Source organism: Nerophis ophidion, linkage group LG03 (genome assembly GCF_033978795.1).
Source record: "Nerophis ophidion isolate RoL-2023_Sa linkage group LG03, RoL_Noph_v1.0, whole genome shotgun sequence".
Taxonomy (NCBI): Eukaryota; Metazoa; Chordata; class Actinopteri; order Syngnathiformes; family Syngnathidae; genus Nerophis; species Nerophis ophidion.
The window spans coordinates 43,801,661-43,821,142 of record NC_084613.1 but is presented as its reverse complement, the minus strand read 5'-3'; the positions used below and the strand labels follow the sequence as shown (position 1 = coordinate 43,821,142).

Genomic DNA, 19,482 nt, shown 5'->3' with positions numbered 1-19,482 from the left:
TTCAATGCGGCAATACTGGTCTGTATGCACAGCCTGCTCACATGGCCACCTGTGTAAAGTTGGCCCCTTTCCCCCCGTTGCAAATATTAAGAAACCACTGCCATCTATACTGGTTTATGCCGTAAAATTTTTAGTTTGTTTTAATCACAAAATGATTCCCTCACCTCCCAAGGGGGGAACATTTGGATGGGTCTAATGCAGTGGATAATTTCACTACACATAGTGTGTGTGTGACTATCTTTGGGATTTTAACTTAACTTAAAGGTTTAAGGTCATTTTGAACCACGTTCAAATCCCACCAAACTTGTCTAAATGTGATGTGCGGATGGATACTGTAAATCCAATACCACAAATGTGTGTGAATAAAAAAAATGTTAATAGCATTTAGGCCTAATCAAATAAATTGATTAATTTGATTTTAAGAAGATTTGATTCATATTGTGTTGCTTTGATTAAGTGTTTAATGAGTCTAACTAATAACATTTTAAGAAATCCAGACCACATGCGTGTGCCCGGAACTAAAAATATGTGAAATTTGTTTTCACACGGCCACTGCAAAGCAGTGCACATTAAAACAGTGGCGTGTGTGGGCCGTGATTGTTTTTTATTTTTTATTAATGCACACGGTTGAAATTTCAATGTTCATAAGTGATGTGCAATATCTGGTTTTCTTACTGATCCGATACCGAGTAAAATTCTGGCGAGTGTTGGCGATACCGATCTGATACCAATACTTTGTGCAAATATACCTAATGTCTCTGTGAAATATAAAATAAATAAAAAAGTTTATTTCAAGTGTTGCTGCTCTTGGGGAATCAATACACAATATAAAAAGAAACAATATTAAATCACAGGGTGAAACAACTTGTGGCGTCATTCTGCACTGAATGTGTTACCTTATTTATGTTCATCTTTACTGTACAGTATGTAGTGTCTCCAAATAGCCCACGATAAAATGATACTTACACTGGTTTTATAATGCGAAGTGACTCAGTTTAATAGCCAGTCATTTTATTGCTTACGCATTACTTATTAACCTGGGCTAAAGAAAAAGTAGTCCCCACCAATCGTGTTTAATTTAGACCAAATCTCAATGATTTAGTTACTTTACACTGTCTTCCTGGTAATGGTATACATTATCTTAAATAGCTAAAGTATCAAATGTACTGCTGTTTTGATTTGAGAAGTGATAATAGAGCAGAAAGATCTGGTATTGGTGGTATCAATGTTTTAGTACCGATCCACACATCACTAATGTTGATTTGTATTTATCAGAAAAAAGAATGAAGGTCATAGCAAGAAATGTTTTGTTTATTTCAAGTACTTTTCCCTACAATACACGTTGAAACCAGAAATGTTTTATCCGAATACTCGATTAATCGATAGATTACTAAAATGTATTAATTATTGTAGTTAATAAAGCCATTATTGCCCAAATTTATTTTTGACAGCACCAACATTGGGGAGTAATTTGGTGAGATTTGGATAGTGGGTGCTGGGTGGTCAGAAAATGTATTTTTGAATGACTTAAAAACAGTTGGTTTGCTTGTATACATGTATTAACCTCTAGACCCTGACTACTGTTTTTTTTTTTTATATATATACTGGCGTCAATGCCTTACACTAGTGGTTCTCAAATGGGGGTATTTGAAGGTATGCCAAGGAGTACGTGAGATTTTTTTAAAATAGCAGCAATTCAAAAATCCTTTATAGATATATTTTTTGAATAATACTTCAACAAAATATGAATGTGAGTTCATAAACTGTGAAAAGAAATGCAACAATGCAATATTCAGTGTTGACAGATAGATTTTTTGTGGACATGTTCCATAAATATGGATGTTAAAAATGTCCTTTTTTGTGAAGTAATGTTTAGAATTAAGTTCATGAATCTAGATGGATCTCTGTTACAATCCCCAAAGAGGGCACTTTAAGTTGATGATTACTTCTATGTATAGAAATCTTTATTTAGAATTGAATCGCTTGTTTATTTTTCATCAAGTTTTAGTTATTTTTATATCTTTTTTTCCAAATAATTCAAGAAAGACCACTACAAATGAGCAATATTTTGCACTGTTATACAATTTAATATATCAGAAACTGATGACATAGTGCTGTATTTTAGTTTTGTATCTCTCTTTTTTTTTTTTCAACCAAAAATGCTTTGCTCTGATTAGGGGGTACTTGAATTAAAAAAATATTCACAGGGGGTACATCACTGAAAAAAGGTTGAGAACCACTGCCTTACACTAAGGGTACACAAACATTAATTTAATGAGCAAATGTGATACATAGATTTTTGCACGTCAGCTGTGTGTTTTTAGCAGGGTTGCTTGACAAAAATCGGACAGAGAATTATGGACTTGATATGAATAATCATGACATCATACCGATTAATCAGATAACTCATAAATGAGCAAATCAGTCGCTCCTTATTTCGTGTGCGCATGTTGCAAACTTCCCCTGATATTGTTGTAAACAAGCATGGCGTTGATCATGTAGGACTTCTTCACTGTTTCAGAGAAAGACAGTCCACGGGTTTTTTACACCAAATGTTCTGCAGACATTCCGTGAGGAGAAAAAAAACCCATCACACATAAAGTCTTATCAAACCACCTGATACGTCAGCATTGCTACTTTAGTGTTTTGAAAGACTACAAAGACGCCTGCTCTGCAAAAAAAGCTTCCACAAAGCCAGCTGCAAAACAGGTTTGCACAAACTATTGTAAGTTATCCGTATCGGTCTTGGTATCGACTTGAAAATATATGTCTTGCATCGTCCATCACTAGTTTTTAGCGTCTACATTTCAAATGTTTTTGTGACTTTACACCTATTTGCTCCAATAATATATTTGTTAAATAATTTTGTATTAGTATATATTTATATGTCCACTTTGGACACCCCTGTCATGAAGTACACTGACAAGTGGGTACAAAGCTGTAGCCAGTCAGTGTACATTTAACACCTTCCAAGCTTGTACTAATGGTTTAAGTACAAACCCCGTTTCCATATGAGTTGGGAATTTGTTTTAGATGTAAATATAAACGAAATACAATAATTTGCAAATCATTTTCAACCCATATTCAGTTGAATATGCTACAAAGACAACATATTTGATGTTCAAACTGATAAACATTTTTTTTTGTTGCAAAAAATCATTAACTTTAGAATTTGATGCCAGCAGCACGTGACACAGAAGTTGGGAAAGGTGGCAATAAATACTGATAAAGTTGAGGAATGCTCATCAAACACTTATTTGGAACATCCCACAGGTGTGCAGGCTAATTGGGAACAGGTGGGTGCCATGATTGGGTATAAAAACAGCTTCCCAAAAAAAGCTCAGTCTTTCACAAGAAAGGATGGGGCGAGGTACACCCCTTTGTCCACAACTGCGTGAGCAAATAGTCAAACATTTTAAGAACAACGTTTCTCAAAGTGCAATTGCAAAAAAATTATGGATTTCAAAATCTACGGTCCATAATATCATCAAAAGGTTCAGAGAATCTGGAGAAATCACTACCCGTAAGCAGCATGGCCGGAAACCAACATTGAATGACCGTGAACTTCGTTCCCTCAGACGGCACTGTATCAAAAACCGACATCAATCTCTAAAGGATATCACCACATGGGCTCAGGAACACTTCAGAAAACCTCTATCACTAAGCAAAAGCCATTTATCATCAACATCCAAAAATGAAGCCAACTTCTCTGGGCCTGAGATCATCTAAGATAGACGGATGCAAAGTGGAAAAGTGTTCTGTGGTCTGACAAGTCCATATTTCAAATTGTTTTTGGAAATATTCGACATTGTGTCATCCGGACCAAGGGAAAACAAACCATCCAGACTGTTATCGACGGAATGTTCAAATGGGTAACCCCGTTTCCATATGAGTTGGAAAATTGTGCTAGATGTACAAACCCTGTTTCCATATGAGTTGGGAAATTGTGTTAAATGTAAATATAAACGGAATACAATTATTTGCAAATCATTTTCCACCCATATTCAGTTGAATATGCTACAAAGACAAGATATTTGATGTTCAAACTGATAAACATTTTTTTTTTTGCAAAAAAATCAACTTTAGAATTTGATGCCAGCAACACGTGACAAAGAAGCTGGGAAAGGTGGCAATAAATACTGATAAAGTTGAGAAATTGTCTTCAAACACTTATTTGGAACATCCCACAGGTGTGTAGGCTAATTGGGAACAGGTGGGTGCCATGATTGGGTACAAAAGCAGCTTCCATGAAATGCTAAGTAATTCACAAACAAGGATGGGGCGAGGGTCACCACTTTGTAAGCAAATTGTCGAACAGTTTTAGAACAACATTTCTTAACGAGCTTTTGCAAGGAATTTAGTTTTTTTTACCATCTACGCTCCGTAAAATCATCAAAAGGTTCAGGGAATCTGGAGAAATCACTGCACGAAAGCGATGTTATTACGGACTGTTGATCCCTCAGGTGGTACTGCATCACAAACAGACATCAGTGTGTAAAGGATATCACCACATGGGCTCAGGAACACTTCAAAAAACCACTGTCAGTAACTACAGTTGGTTGCTACATCTGTAAGTGCTAGTTAAAATTCTACTATGCAAAGCCAAACCCATTTATCAGCAACACCAAGGAATGCCGCTGGCTTCGCAGGGGCCCGAGCTCATCTGGACTGATGCAAAGTGGAAAGGTTTTCTGTGGTCTGACTAGTCCACATTTCAAATTATATTTGGAAACTGTGGACGTGGTGTCCTCCGGACCAAAGAGGAAAATAACCATCCGGATTGTTATAGGCGCAAAGTTCAAAAGCCAGCATCTGTGATGGTTTGGGGTGTATTAGTGCCCAAGGGAAGGGTAACTTACACATCTGTGAAGGCACCATGAATGCTGAAAGGTCCATACAGGTTTTGGAGCAACATATGTTGTCATCCAAGCAACGTTATCATGAACGCCCCTGCTTATTTCAACAAGACAATGCCAAGCCACGTGTTACAGCAGCCTGGTTTCGTAGTAAAAGAGTGCGGGTACTTTCCTGGCCCGCCTGCAGTCCAGACCTGTCTCCCATCGAAAATGTGGGGCGCATTGTGAAGCGTAAAATACGACAGCGGAGACCCCGGACTGTTGAACGACTGAAGCTCTACATAAAACAAGAATGGGCAAGAATTCCACTTTCAAAGCTTCAACAATTAGTGTCCTCAGTTCCCAAACATTTATTGAGTGTTTTTAAAAGAAAAGGTGATGTAACACAGTGGTGAACATGCCCTTTCCCAACTACTTTGGCACGTGTTGCAGCCATGAAATTCTAAGTTAATTATTATTTGCAAAAAAAAATAAAGTTTATGAGTTTGAACATCAAATATCTTGTCTTTGTAGCGCATTCAACTGAATATGGGTTGAAAAGGATTTGCAAATCATTGTATTCCGTTTATATTTACATCTAACACAATTTCCCAACTTATATGGAAACGGTTTGTAAATATACGGAATACAATAATTTGCAAATTATTTTCAACCCATATTCAGTTGAATATGCTACAAAGACAACATATTTGATGTTCAAACTGATAAAGACTTATTTTTGGCAAATAATCATTAACTTTAGAATTTGATGCCAGCAACACATGACAAAGAAGCTGGGAAAGGTGGCAATAAATACTGAAAGGATTGAGGAATTCTCATCAAACACTTATTTGCAACATCCCACAGGTGTGCAGGTTAATTCAGAACAAGTGGGTGCCATGATTGGGTATAAAAACATCTTCCGGGAAATGCTCAGTCATTCACAAACAAGGATTGGGAAACGGTCCCCACTTTGTGAACAAATGCGTGAGCAAATTGTCAAACAGTTTAAGGACAACATTTCTCAACGGGATATTGCAAGAAATTTAGGAATTTCACCATCTACGGTCCGTAATACCATCAAAAGGTTTAGAGAATCTGGAGAAATCAATGCACGTAAGCGATGATATAACGGACCTTCGTTCACTCAGGCAGTACTGCATCAAAAAGCGGCATCAGTGTGTAAAGGATATCACCACATGGGCTCAGGAACACTTCAGAAAACCACTGTCAGTAACTGCAGTTTGTCGCCACATCTGTAGGTGCAAGTTAAAACTACTATGCAAAGCCAAAGCCATTTATCAACAACACCCAGAAATGCCGCCGGCTTCGCTGGGCCCGAGCTCAGCTAAGATGGACTGATGTAAAGTGGAAAAGTGTTCTGTGGTCTGACGAGTCCACATTTCAAATTGTTTTTTGGAAACGGGGAACGTCGTGTCCTCCGTAACAAAGAGGAAAACAACCATCAGGACTGTTCTAGGTGCAAAGTTGAAAAGCCAGCATCTGTGATGGTATGGGGGTGCATTAGTGCCCAAGGCATTGGTAACTTACACATTTGTGAAGGCACCATTAATGCTTAAAGGTCCATACAGGTTTTGGACCTACACATATTGTCATCCAAGCAACGTTATCATGGACGCCCCTGCTTATTTCAGCAAGACAATGCCAAGCCACCTGTTACAACAGTGTGGCTTCAGAGTAAAAGAGTGCAGGTACTAGACTGGCTTGCCTGTAGTCCAGAGCTGTCTCCCATTGAAAATGTGTGGCGCATTATGAAGCCTAAAATACCACAACGGAGACCCCGGACTGTTGAACAACTTAAGCTGTACATAAAACAAGAATAGTAAATGATTCCACCTCAAAAACTTCCAAAATGTGTCTCCTTAGTTCCCAAAGGTTTATTGAGTGTTGTTTAAAGAAAAGGTGATGTAACACAGTGGTGAACATGCCCTTTCCCAACTACTTTGGCACGTGTCGCAGCCATGAAATTCTAAGTTAATTATTATTTGCAAAAAAAATAAAGTTTATGAGTTTGAACATCAAATATCTTGTTTTTGTAGTGCATTCAACTGAAGATGGGTTGAAAAAGATTTGCAAATCATTGAATTCCGTTTATATTTACATCCAACACAATTTCCCAACTCATATGGAAACGGGGTTTGTATATATATATTTAATGTATGGACATATTATATATATATATGTATATATTATATATGTATATAAATATATATATATATTATATGTATAATATATATGTATATATGTATATTATATATATACATATATATATATGTATGTATATATATGTATATGTATATATTATATATATAATATATCCATATGTATATTCGTGTATATATATATATATGTACACATATATGTATTTATATGTATATTTTAATTGGCTCTATTTTTACAATTACTCATTATATTGAATAAAAAATTATTGTTTGTCCAAGAATTAGTCTGACATTCATGCTTGTCACTCACTGCTGTCTTGTTCACACAGACTAGATCTGACCTATCTAAGTCTATAAGCATGAACTGATGAAGCCTACTCGGATGAGAGGCGAAACGTCTTCTAAGACAAACTAAACAGTCCAGTTGCGATCGATTGAATGCCCTGAAATGACAATGACCTAGATCAGGGGTCTGCAACCCACGTCTCTGGAGCTGCATGCTGGCTCTTTCATGCCTCAGGCCTGGCTCTGTTTGGCTTTTAAAAAATGATAATAAATAATGGCTATTTAATTTTAATTGATTTTATTTTATTCAGTTAGTCTATTTTAATGTGGCCGTTTCAATTTTAAGAGTTTGTGATATTGCAATATTTTGTCTATCGAAATGTACATAACACGTCCGATGCGTCATCTTTAATGCCAAGCAATTGCGTTGTTTTTAGTGGTCAACCCCCAGTAATTAGCAATGGACAAATCAAAAAGAGAAACATTTCTTATGAAAATAAAACGTTTAATGTTACATGGTCAGTTTCATTTGTGTTTACTGTGGATGAGGTTGGTTTACCTGTGTGCTTAATATGTGCGGAGAACATAGCAAAGAACGAAACATCAAATGTGGAAAAAGATTTCCAGAACAAACACACAGTATTTGCGAAAAAATACTACCAAGCTGGAGATGACCGAAAAAGAGCAGTTTCGGAACTTCTGCGGAAAGCTGATCAGAGCAAAAATACTTGCCCCGTCATTTTCTGACTAGTGTTCAATTTCATAAATACTACAGCTTAAATGTAATTAAACTAAAAGTAGTGTTATTGTCATTTTAGGGCTCGAACAGAGTTTGCGGCTCTAGGTGTGTTAACTTTGGTGGGAAATGGGCTCAAATGGCTCTTTGTATGCTGAAGGTTGCCGACCCCTGACCTTGATGAATGTGGACATCCATAGACATGTACCCACCGGGAACTTATGCACATATACCAAAGCAGTTTGGTACGATATACATGAAATTATAGCTAGAGTTAGTAGCTAAACTATGCTAAATCAGTATCATTAGCTACTAGAGATGTGCGGATAGACAAATATATCATCCGCAACCGCTTCACCAAAGTCGTCATCCACCCGCCGACCACCCGAACCAACATTTTATCAGGACCGTAAACGCCGCCACCCGCCCGCTGAAATACATCAGAGGTCGGCCGCCTTGACCACTCCCAGAGCTATTTTAAACTGTTTCACAGAGTAAAGAAGTCAATTGATGCCGCTAACGTTCTCGCGACTATCCAATAACGTTCATCCTGATGACAATAATATGGGCGTGCTCTGAAGCCATTGCCTTTAACATCTTCAACAACATGTACGAACCGATTGTTGGTCCGGCAACATGTTGTGTGCAGCTTCCTCGATCACACGTACAAGATTAAAAGGCATACTGGGTGATACAGAGTACACTGTTGGTTGTGATATAAACAACTTTAACACTTACTAATATGCGCCACGCTGTGAAGCCACACAATACAAGATTGACAAACACATTTCGGGAGAACATCTTCACAGTAACACAACATTAACGCAACACAACAAATACCCACAATCCTTTGTATCCGTGACACACCTGAATATATTTTACACCCCCGCGCCCCCAACCACGCCCACCTTACCAATGCAAGGGGAGGGGGGGTTTGCTGCTAGCGGGGTGTATAAAATAGTCAGGAATTGTCATGAATACAAAGGATTGTGGGTATTTGTTGTGTTACGTTTATGTTGTGTTACTGTGAGGATGTTCTTCCGAAATATGTTTGTCGTTCTTAATTGGTGTGGCTTCACAGCGTGGCGCATATTACCAAGAGTGTTAAAATTGTTTATATCACAATCATTAGTGTACTCTGTGTCACCCAGTATGCCTTGCAGTCATGTGTGTGTTGCTGCGGAAGCCACGCACAACATGATGCTGGACTGACAAGCAGATTGACATGTTGTAGAAGGCGACAAAGCCAATTGCGTCATAGCACGCCCTAATACTTATTATCTGGGTAACTGCAGGTAGTCATTCAAGAGAATATTAGCGTCTCCTATTGTCTTCTTCGCTTTGTGACACAGGCCCAAAATGGCTCTTTGGAAGGCAAAGGATACCGATCCCAGAACCATGTATATCAAATATTTCCGGATGGTTCAACCGCCACCCGCCCGAATCTAATTAAAATCTATTATTTCATCATGTCACCCGCCCAAATCGCGGTTTATCTGCGGACTCCGCGGATGAGACCGAAAACCGCGCATCTCTATTAGCTACATACGGGGGGGTTTACGTGCTAAAATTAATTACTTCAACAATATAAATGAAATTATAACAAGTAATAAACTCAATAAAGAGAAATACAATCCACAACAAATTACAACATTACAGAACATGTGAAGTGAATTATATTTATATAGCGCTTTTTCTCAAGTGACTCAAGGTGCTTTACATAGTGAAACCCAATATCTAAGTTACATTCAAACTAGTGTGGGTGGCACTGGAAGCAGGTGGGTAAAGTGTCTTGCCCAAGGACACAACGGCAGTGACTAGGATGGCGGAAGCGGGAACCGAACCTGCAACCCTCAAGTTGCTGGCACGGCCACTCTACCAACCGAGCTAAACCCCACCACATAAATTAATGCACACAAAAAAAGGACTTTAAGATGCAGCTAATGTAAAAGTCACGTTCATAACGATATGTAATATGTATGTATTACTGAACCAATGAGGATTCACAACCTTATCTTTTACAACCTGAATGCGAGAGGGGTTGGGCTATTATAAGCAGCTGCTTCATCAACCCCTTTTCAAGCCTTGCATAGATATCTTTGCCAACATGTAAAAAAAAACAAAAACTGTGTTTAGTTGTACTGTGCAGGTTTGAAATAAATATTTCAATTCAATTCAATTCAATAGGGAGGATGAACTGCTGCTCATAGAAGTGAGCACAAAGAAGAGGGGGAAACGTTGGAGCAGACGGAAGCCGAGAGAGAGTGAGGTTGACATGACTTTGATGCTGTAAATGTGGAATTTGAAGCCACGCTATATTGACATAAATGGAGTGCTTGCCCAGATAACCCGGTAAAAACGTACCCGGCCAGGTGGACAAAAAGCGTAACTGTCCATCGAGTGAGTCACACTTTTAATATTATTCATAAAAGACGCAGAACTTCACCGTACAACTACAGTGCATACGTTTTCTGGCTGTCTGGCTAGCTGTGTACACACAAACATGAAATCTGGGCTAATACTTTACAGATACTGTAATATAATAGTTCATGTTTTTCAGTCAGTTCGAATTGGTGGTGTATGTTGATTCTTAGAATTCCAGGGGTTCATGAATGCAACTCGCTCGCTGGTACGCTGATTGGAGCATAATGAGGAAGTGCTGTCTTGCTGTTGAGGTTAGTTTTGTGGTGTTGGACCTTAGAGCTTCTTCTGCTATGTGAAGGTGGACAATAGAGTGTAAAAGAGTGTCAGACTGAGTTTGCTTACTTATAAGTAGTATTTATATTTGTATTTGGTGCATTAATACTTGTAAGTAATGTTACAGAAATACCTCTTACGGGGCGGTATAGCTCGGTTGGTAGAGTGGCCGTGCCAGCAACTTGAGGGTTGCAGGTTCGATTCCCGCTTCCGCCATCCTAGTCACTGCCGTTGTGTCCTTGGGCAAGACACTTTACCCACCTGCTCCCAGTGCCACCCACACTGGTTTAAATGTAACTTAGATATTGGGTTTCACTATGTAAAGCGCTTTGAGTCACTAGAGAAAAGCGCTATATAAATATAATTCACTTCACTTCACTTCACTCTTAAACACCACTAGGTTACAGTATCACAGTGCCTTCCTGTTCAAAGCAAGCATGTTGACTTTTGTTGCTGTATCAAACATTGCTTAAAACTCCTCAGAATAATTTTAGTGCTGTCAAATGATTAACATTTTAAATCAGCGTAATCACAGTTTAAACATAAATTATTTATAATTACTTCCTGTTTGTCAAAAATAAAGGAGTTATTTTTCACATTCCATAACAATTTATGATGGTGACAGTTTGATGAGTTGACATTACTAACATGAGTTCCTAGGGAAAACATTGTGTGGGGCAACAATGTTGTGCGGTGTGACATACAGTACCCCGACATTTAAGACTAAAATATATAGAGCCTTGACATGTGAGCACTGCTGCTGTATGATGATGCTCTGTAATTACATGCTGACTCATCAAACATGCAGAATGTAGTTAGTGTTGGCTAGCTTTTGGAGCGGATTTGGAACAACTTTCATGTTGTGATTCTGGCGTGTAAAAGGTTGTGTGTGATCAGGAGGATCCGGCCAACATTCTTTTGAAATTTAAATCAAGAGGGATGAGGAGGTTATGTAAAGCCAAAAAAAGAGCTTCTCCAAACAAACACGCCATTTGCACTTTTGTCTCGTGTGAGTAACCTCCCGGCCAAAAACTGAACAAACAAAGTTTTTACTTCTCTTTTAGGAATAGGGGATCTTTGGGCCAAATGTACTGCATGGCTTCTGTTTCAAACCAAGACTGATAATGCTCTTGTATGACATACTGCTGTGTGTGTGTGTGTGTGTGTGTGTGTGTGTGTGTGTGTGTGTGTGTGTGTGTGTGTGTGTGTGTGTGTGTGTGTGTGTGTGTGTGTGTGTGTGTGTGTGTGTGTGTGTGTGTGTGTGTGTGTGTGTGTGTGTGTGTGTGTGTGTGTGTGTATAGATGTTTTTTTGAGCTTTCATTTTCTTGCCGATTGAGCCATGGATTGAATCTGCTCTCATGAACGTGTGCCCTTTCTCCAGATATTTTATCACAATCTCAGGTGGGCCCCATTCTGCGTTTGCACATTGGGCACATTGTACAGCGTCCAGTTTTTATTTTGACCTCCACAGTTATCTGCCCAAAAGAGTATGCACGGGGAAGAATCTAAAACAATACATTTAATGAAGGTGCTTGCAACGTCCTGGGCCAATCTTCCAAATATCCCCTCGTGCCATAATATCACATAATCAGGTTGACCGTCGGCCCCCACTCGTGCAAATGTCTCATTAAAGACAATTAGGCGACTGACAAAGAAGCTCCGATTGGTCCCTTGAGATACTAGGTTTTTCTGTTGTATTTACGCAGTTATGTGGTAGTTGCAAGGTCCTGCCATGCGCGTAACAGCTTACTTACGGAACAAATTACAATATCGCATACACTAATGTAAAGCATATCACCTAGGAACTCCAAAATTATTATCAGCTCAGTTTTGACCAAAATTGAGTGACTGGGTTTTGCATTTGGACAGGAGTGATGGGATCGGCAGTTCTTTTGACTATACTGAATCACTAGAATCAGTTCCTTAAATTGAGTCGTTCGAAAAATTAAAATTAAATATGCAAACAAAAAGAAAATAAATACCTTCAAAATAAAACAAATAAATTAAGAGCCAGAAATGCCAACATAAAAACTAAATGTTCTGTAGCCTTCGTTTAAAAATATAACAACCCCGAAAGGGAATAAGCGGTAGAAAATGGATGGATGGATAAAATATCAAAATATCACGAGAGCGTTGTCGTTCACTGAGTGACTCATGTCGTTAATCCGCGGTGAACGAATCGTTCGCTCAGTCCCTCCCACCGCCCCCATGATGAGTAGCTGGCTGCGTCGTTCGCCGACGTCGAGGATTCAGTGAGTCACAGAATGCGCCAGTTCCACTCATACCGTCGCGGCGGAGCTCAACTGAACTGAGAAAGGAACGAATCAGTTCATGTAGTGATTCGGTTCAGTACGTTCACTCGAACGACACAACACTAATGTCTACCCATCTTGAGATATCAACAAGGAGAAGTACTTTCCATATGAGGATCAGTCAACAAGTTAAGATTGAAATCATGGTCCCAATACGGTAAACCGTTGCATCTAACAGAGAATGTCTCATTTGCCCCCCTGGTCGTGAAATCTATCAAAATTAGGGTGGTCCCAAAAAGGGGGGATTTTTCAATCAATCAATCAATCAATGTTTATTTATATAGCCCTAAATCACAAATGTCTCAAAGGACTGTACAAACCATTACGACTACGACATCCTCGGAAGAACCCACAAAAGGGCAAGGAAAACTCACACACAAAGGGCAGGGAGAATTCACATCCAGTGGGACGCCAGTGACAATGCTGACTATGAGAAACCTTGGAGAGGACCTCAGATGTGGGCAACCCCCCCCATACCCCCCCTCTAGGGGACCGAAAGCAATGGATGTCGAGCGAGTCTAACATGATACTGTGAAAGTTCAATCCATAGTGGCTCCAACACAGCCGCGAGAGTTCAGTTCAAAGCAGATCCAAGACAGCAGCGAGAGTCCCGTCCACAGGAAACCATCCCAAGCGGAGGCGGATCAGCAGCGTAGAGATGTCCCCAACCGATACACAGCCGAGCGGTCCATCCTGGGTCCCGACGAGCGGTCCATCCTGGGTCTCGACTCTGGACAGCCAGTACTTCATCCATGGTCATCGGACCAGACCCCCTCCACAAGGGAGGGGGGGACATAGGAGAAAAAAGAAAATAAGTGTCAGATCATCTGGTCTAAAAAGGAGGTCTATTTAAAGGTTAGCGTATACAGATGAATTTTAAGGTGAGACTTAAATGCTTCTACTGAGGTGGCATCTCGAACTGTTACCGGGAGGGCATTCCAGAGTACTGGAGCCCGAACGGAAAACGCTCTATAGCCCGCAGACTTTTTTTGGGCTTTAGGAATCACTAATAAGCCGGAGTCTTTTGAACGCAGATTTCTTGCCGGGACATATGGTACAATACAATCGGCAAGATAGGTTGGAGCTAGACCATGTAGTATTTTATACGTAAGTAGTAAAACCTTAAAGTCACATCTTAAGTGCACAGGAAGCCAGTGCAGGTGAGCCAGTACAGGCGTAATGTGATCAAACTTTCTTGTTCTTGTCAAAAGTCTAGCAGCCGCATTTTGTACCAGCTGTAATCTTTTAATGCTAGACATGGGGAGACCCGAAAATAATACGTTACAGTAATCGAGACGAGACGTAACAAACGCATGGATAATGATCTCGGGGTCTTTAGTGGACAAAATGGAGCGAATTTTTGCGATATTACGGAGATGAAAGAAGGCCGTTTTAGTAACGCTTTTAATGTGAGACTCAAAGGAGAGAGTTGGGTCGAAGATAATACCCAGATTTTTTACCGAGTCACCTTGTTTTATTATTTGGTTGTCAAATGTTAAAGTTGTATTATTAAATAGAGGTCGATGTCTAGCAGGACCGATAATCAGCATTTCCGTTTTTTTGGCGTTAAGTTGCAAAAAATTAGTGGACATCCATTGTTTAATTTCATTAAGACACGCTTCCAACTGACAACAGTCCGGCGTGTTGGTCAGCTTTAGGAGCATGTAGAATTGGGTGTCATCAGCATAACAGTGAAAGCTAACACCGTATTTGTGTATGATGTCACCTAGCGGCAGCATGTAGATACTGAAGAGTGCAGGGCCAAGGACAGAACCCTGGGGAACTCCACACGTTACCTTAACATAGTCCGAAGTCACATTGTTATGGGAGACGCACTGCATCCTATCAGTAAGATAAGAGTTAAACCAAGACAGGGCTAAGTCTGACATACCAATTCGTGTTTTGGTACGCTCTAGTAAAATATTATGATTGACGGTATCGAAAGCAGCGCTAAAATTGACTGTGTGGGTTTTAAAAGTGCGCCAACTCTGGTCAACATATGAAATAAGTGTGTGTAAAAATTTAAAGTGAACCCCCTTTGGCCAAAATTTACTAAAAAAAAAAAAGATGTATTTAGAGACATACTGTAATAACTTGAAGTTCCATCCATCCATCCAGTTTCTACGGCTTGTTCCTTTTGGGGCCGCAGGGGACGCCTGAGCCTATCTCAGCTGCACTCCGGCGGAAGGTGGTGTACACCCTGGACAAGTCAATAATGGTAAATGGGTTATACCTGTATAGCGCTTTTCTACCTTCAAGGTACTCAAAGCGCTTTAACACTATTTCCACATTCACCCATACACGCACACATTCACACAGTGATTGCCGTAGCTGTCATGCAAGGCACTAACCAGCACCCATCAGGAGCAAGGGTGAAGTGTTTTGCTCAAGGACACAACGGACGTGATGAGGTTGATAGAAGGTGGAGATTTGAACCAGGAACCATCAGGTTGATGGCACGGCTACTCCCCCAACTGCACCACACCGTCCCTAATAATGAAGATTAAAACCAATTACAAACAAAACATTCAAAAAATATATATATAAATAATTAAAAGCTTACCTGTTTATAGGTATATAGTATGCATATGTTAATAATGTTGTAAATACACATCTTCATATATTTAGAAAGGGTGGTCCTCAAGAGGCATTTTTCAGAGTTCTCAAAAAAGTAACAAATAAAAGAATGTGTGTAAGTGCATGTGTGTGTGTGTGTGTTGTGTGTGTGCGTGTGTTACAGCTGAATAAACACAGTCCAGTCCAGGGACCAACACGATCACAGAGCAACAACAAATGTCAGGTTTTCACATGAATAGAATCTGTGATGCTTCAAAAGAGAATGCAACTTAAGAGAGAAGAACACAATATTTGGCTTGTGAGAGTGTCACCACAACCGCACTGTATAAATACTGTACTGTATTCAATTGTATCTTCATTGCACTTTAACTGGTCATGTCTAACAAGTTATGATCATCCTCTAGGGCAGTGGTTCTCAACCTTTTTTCAGTGATGTACCCCCAGGGAACATTTTTTTAATTCAAGTACCCCCTAATCAGAGCAAAGCTTTTTTGGTTGAAAAAAAGAGATAAAGAAGTAAAATACAGCACTATGTCATCAGTTTCTGATTTATTAAATTGTATAACAGTGCAAAATATTGCTCATTTGTAGTGGTCTTTCTTGAACTATTTGGAAAAAAAAGATATAAAAATAACCAAAAACTTGTTGAAAAATAAACAAGTGATTCAATTCTAAATAAAGATTTCTACACATAGAAGTAATCATCAACTTAAAGTGCCCTCTTTGGGGATTGTAATAGAGATCCATCTGGATTCATGAACTTAATTCTGAACATTTCTTTACAAAAAAAGAAATCTTTAACATCAATATTTATAGACCATGTCCACAAAAAATCTAGCTGTCAACACTGTTGTATTTTTTTCCCTCCACACTTTATGAACTTACATTCCTATTTTGTTGAAGTATTATTCAATAAATATATTTATAAAGGATTTTTGAATTGTTGCTCTTTTTAAAAAAATTTCACGTACCCCTTGGCATACCTTCAAGTACCCCCAGGGGTACGCGTACCCCCATTTGAGAACCACTGCTCTAGGGAAGGTATACTCAAACAGTGGTAGGTGTACCACTCGTGGCAGAGTCGTTTATAGAGAGAGTATGGACAACTACAAAAATGTCACCGTGTTGGACACTAAGTATGTGTGCAGCTCTGCCTGGAAGCATGCAATATCAGTTGTTGTGACGTTGTTTTTCTGACGAAATAAATCCAAAATAATAGGTGTAAACATAGTTATAAACATAGTCCGGCTAAAAAAACTTTCAATAAAACATGCTTTTATTTTGCCAAAGTATAATTTTGGGGCAATTTTGCATTTGTATTTGATGCACTCTGCTGTATACATTCATGCGGTGTTAAGAGAGCAGGCTGTCGATACGCTTCCAAGGTCGCAAAAAACTGTTTAAAAAAAATACATAACGGCCAAAAATAAACGTATTACCCTCCTTTTGCCAAAACCCTCCTTAGCTTTGGACCAAAAATTACAGAGAAATTATGATTTATGTGTGAAGTATGTCAGCTGTGTTGGCTGCCTCCAATGTAGTGTTTGTTGTCACAGCTATATATGTCTGTGTTTTCACTTCTGCTTTTATGAATATTTTTTTTAGGTATTGCTGTAGCGAGAATTCATGGCTTCCCGATTTTATTGTCACCATATGAACTTCAATGCTGCTTTTTACAGCAAGATTTGTTAGTTTACTTTGGATTATTGGTGATTCATGCAGAAAAAGTGCAATTTTGAAGCAAAGTGTATTAATTCAAAAAACAAGGACCGGAGTCATGTTGTTTGGGAATGCAGCCCAAAGCGGGTGGTAAACTCCATTTAAGGCTAAATACCGGCACGAGACCGATAGAGGACAAGTACCTCAAGGGAAAGTTGAAAATATATTTTCTTCTGGTTCTAACATGCCAGAGGCTGTTCACCTTTTTAAGATTCTAAAAATGATTTTTTTTTAAAACGCTCGTAAGATGCAGCTAATGTAAAAATCACGTTCATAACAATATGTAATATGTATGTATTACTGAACCAAATGAGGATTCACAACCTTATCTTTTACAACCTGAATATAGGGAGGATGAACTGCTGCTCATAGAAGTGAGCACAGAGAAGAGGGGGAAACGTTGGAGCAGACTGAAGCCGAGAGAGAGTGAGGTCGACATGACTTTGACGCTGTAAATGTGGAATATGAAGCCACGCTATTTGACATAAATGGAGTGCTTACCCAAATAAACCGGTGAAAACGTCCCCGGCCAGGTGGACAAAAAGCGCAACTGTCTATCGAGTGAGTCACACTTTTAATATTTTTTATAAAAGACATGCACTTGGGGATATGATTGGCAACACTAAATTGGCCCTAGTGTGTGAATGTGAGTGTGAATGTTGTCTGTCTATCTGTGTTGGCCCTGTGATGTGACGGCGACTTGTCCAGGGTGTACACTGCCTTCCGCCCGATTGTAGCTGAGATAGGCACCAGCGCCCCCCACGACCCCAAAGGGAATAAGCGGTAGAAAATGGATGGATGGATAAAAGACGCAGAACGTCACCGTACAACTACAGTGCAAAAGCTGTCTGGCTAGCTGTGTACACACAAACATGAAATGTGGGCTAATACTTTACAGATACTGTAATATAAATGTTCATGTTTTTCAGTCAGTACAAACTGGTGTCTTATCACATTGTGTTGTGCAGTTTGTGTTGACGCAGTTTCTAGCTTATGTTTTTCTTTAGTTACATTCTACGGCTAATGCCGTAGCACGACGATGTGTTACTACGAAAAAAAAAATTCTCTGTGTTTGCTCCTCCAATAACAATGTTGCTACAGCTGGTATATTATACGGAATGTAAATGAAGTATTGTTGACGGTAGAATTGATTGCTCCCATTAGCTGCATTGCTTGCCTGCAAGAACGGGCCGTTTTTTTACATTAGAAAAAAACTAAACATTTTTGTCTTCTGTTCTGTCATGATTGTGAACAGTAGGCAAAATAAAAATAAAAATAAAGGGTATTTTGCCTTTAAATGTGTTTTGAGATAAGAACTGTCTCTCAACCAATTGTTATGCTTTAAATGGCAAGCAAAAAAAAATAGTTGCAAGCATCTCCGCCATTAGGTGGCGTAACAAATGCCACAGTGAAGCCCATAAGATCCGCCCAAAACATCTGGTCTTAGCTTTAGTTTATAGCTTAAGATCAACATAACTTTGTTTTCCAAGCATTGGACGGAAGTGAGTGTAAAGGACAGTGCTCTTAAGAAGAAATCACTCAGTGTATCACTGCTAGCCTGCACTGTACTGAAGCAGAATTAGTTGAACGCCAGCCAAGAATGTCAAAATAATATATAAACAGCCAACATTTATCCATGAAATTAAGGTAAAGCTGCTGATGGTTTAATCGATAGAGAAGCAGCTTGAAGGAGATACTGTACCAGTCCACTCGCCAAGATAAATTCTGTACATCATTATTACATTACTTTGTAAAACTACTGTAGTTGTTTACATTACATTGTGTCGTATTGTTGTATACAATATTTTTTATCTAAAAGTTTGTTTTTCCATTTGAAAGGTATTTTCCATGTCAAAGTTGTGCTGTTTCAGGGGAGCCAATTAGCACCTATTAAATTGTTTTCAATGGGAGTCGTTGATTTGAGAAGCAAGTGTTTTGAGTTAAAGGCCTACTGAAATGAGATTTTCTTATTTAAACGGGGATAGCAGGTCCATTGTATGTGTCATACTTGATCATTTCACGATATTGCCATATTTTTGCTGAAAGGATTTAGTAGAGAACATTGACGATAAAGTTCTCAACTTTTGGTCGCTAATAAAAAAGCCTTGCCTGTACCGGAAGTCGCAGACGATATGCGC

General features: G+C 39.1%; 1 long non-coding RNA gene across 1 annotated transcript; it reads right to left on the bottom strand.

Moving 5' to 3' along the window:
• Window positions 1-13,279: 13,279 nt before the first annotated feature.
• On the bottom strand, window positions 13,280-15,717 carry LOC133548763 (uncharacterized). Its single transcript, XR_009805945.1, has 4 exons — window positions 15,612-15,717; window positions 15,400-15,538; window positions 15,134-15,248; window positions 13,280-13,821 (listed from the first exon to the last, which is right to left on the bottom strand). It is a non-coding gene; the product is annotated as an uncharacterized LOC133548763 (long non-coding RNA).
• Between the last annotated feature and the right edge of the window lie 3,765 nt (window positions 15,718-19,482).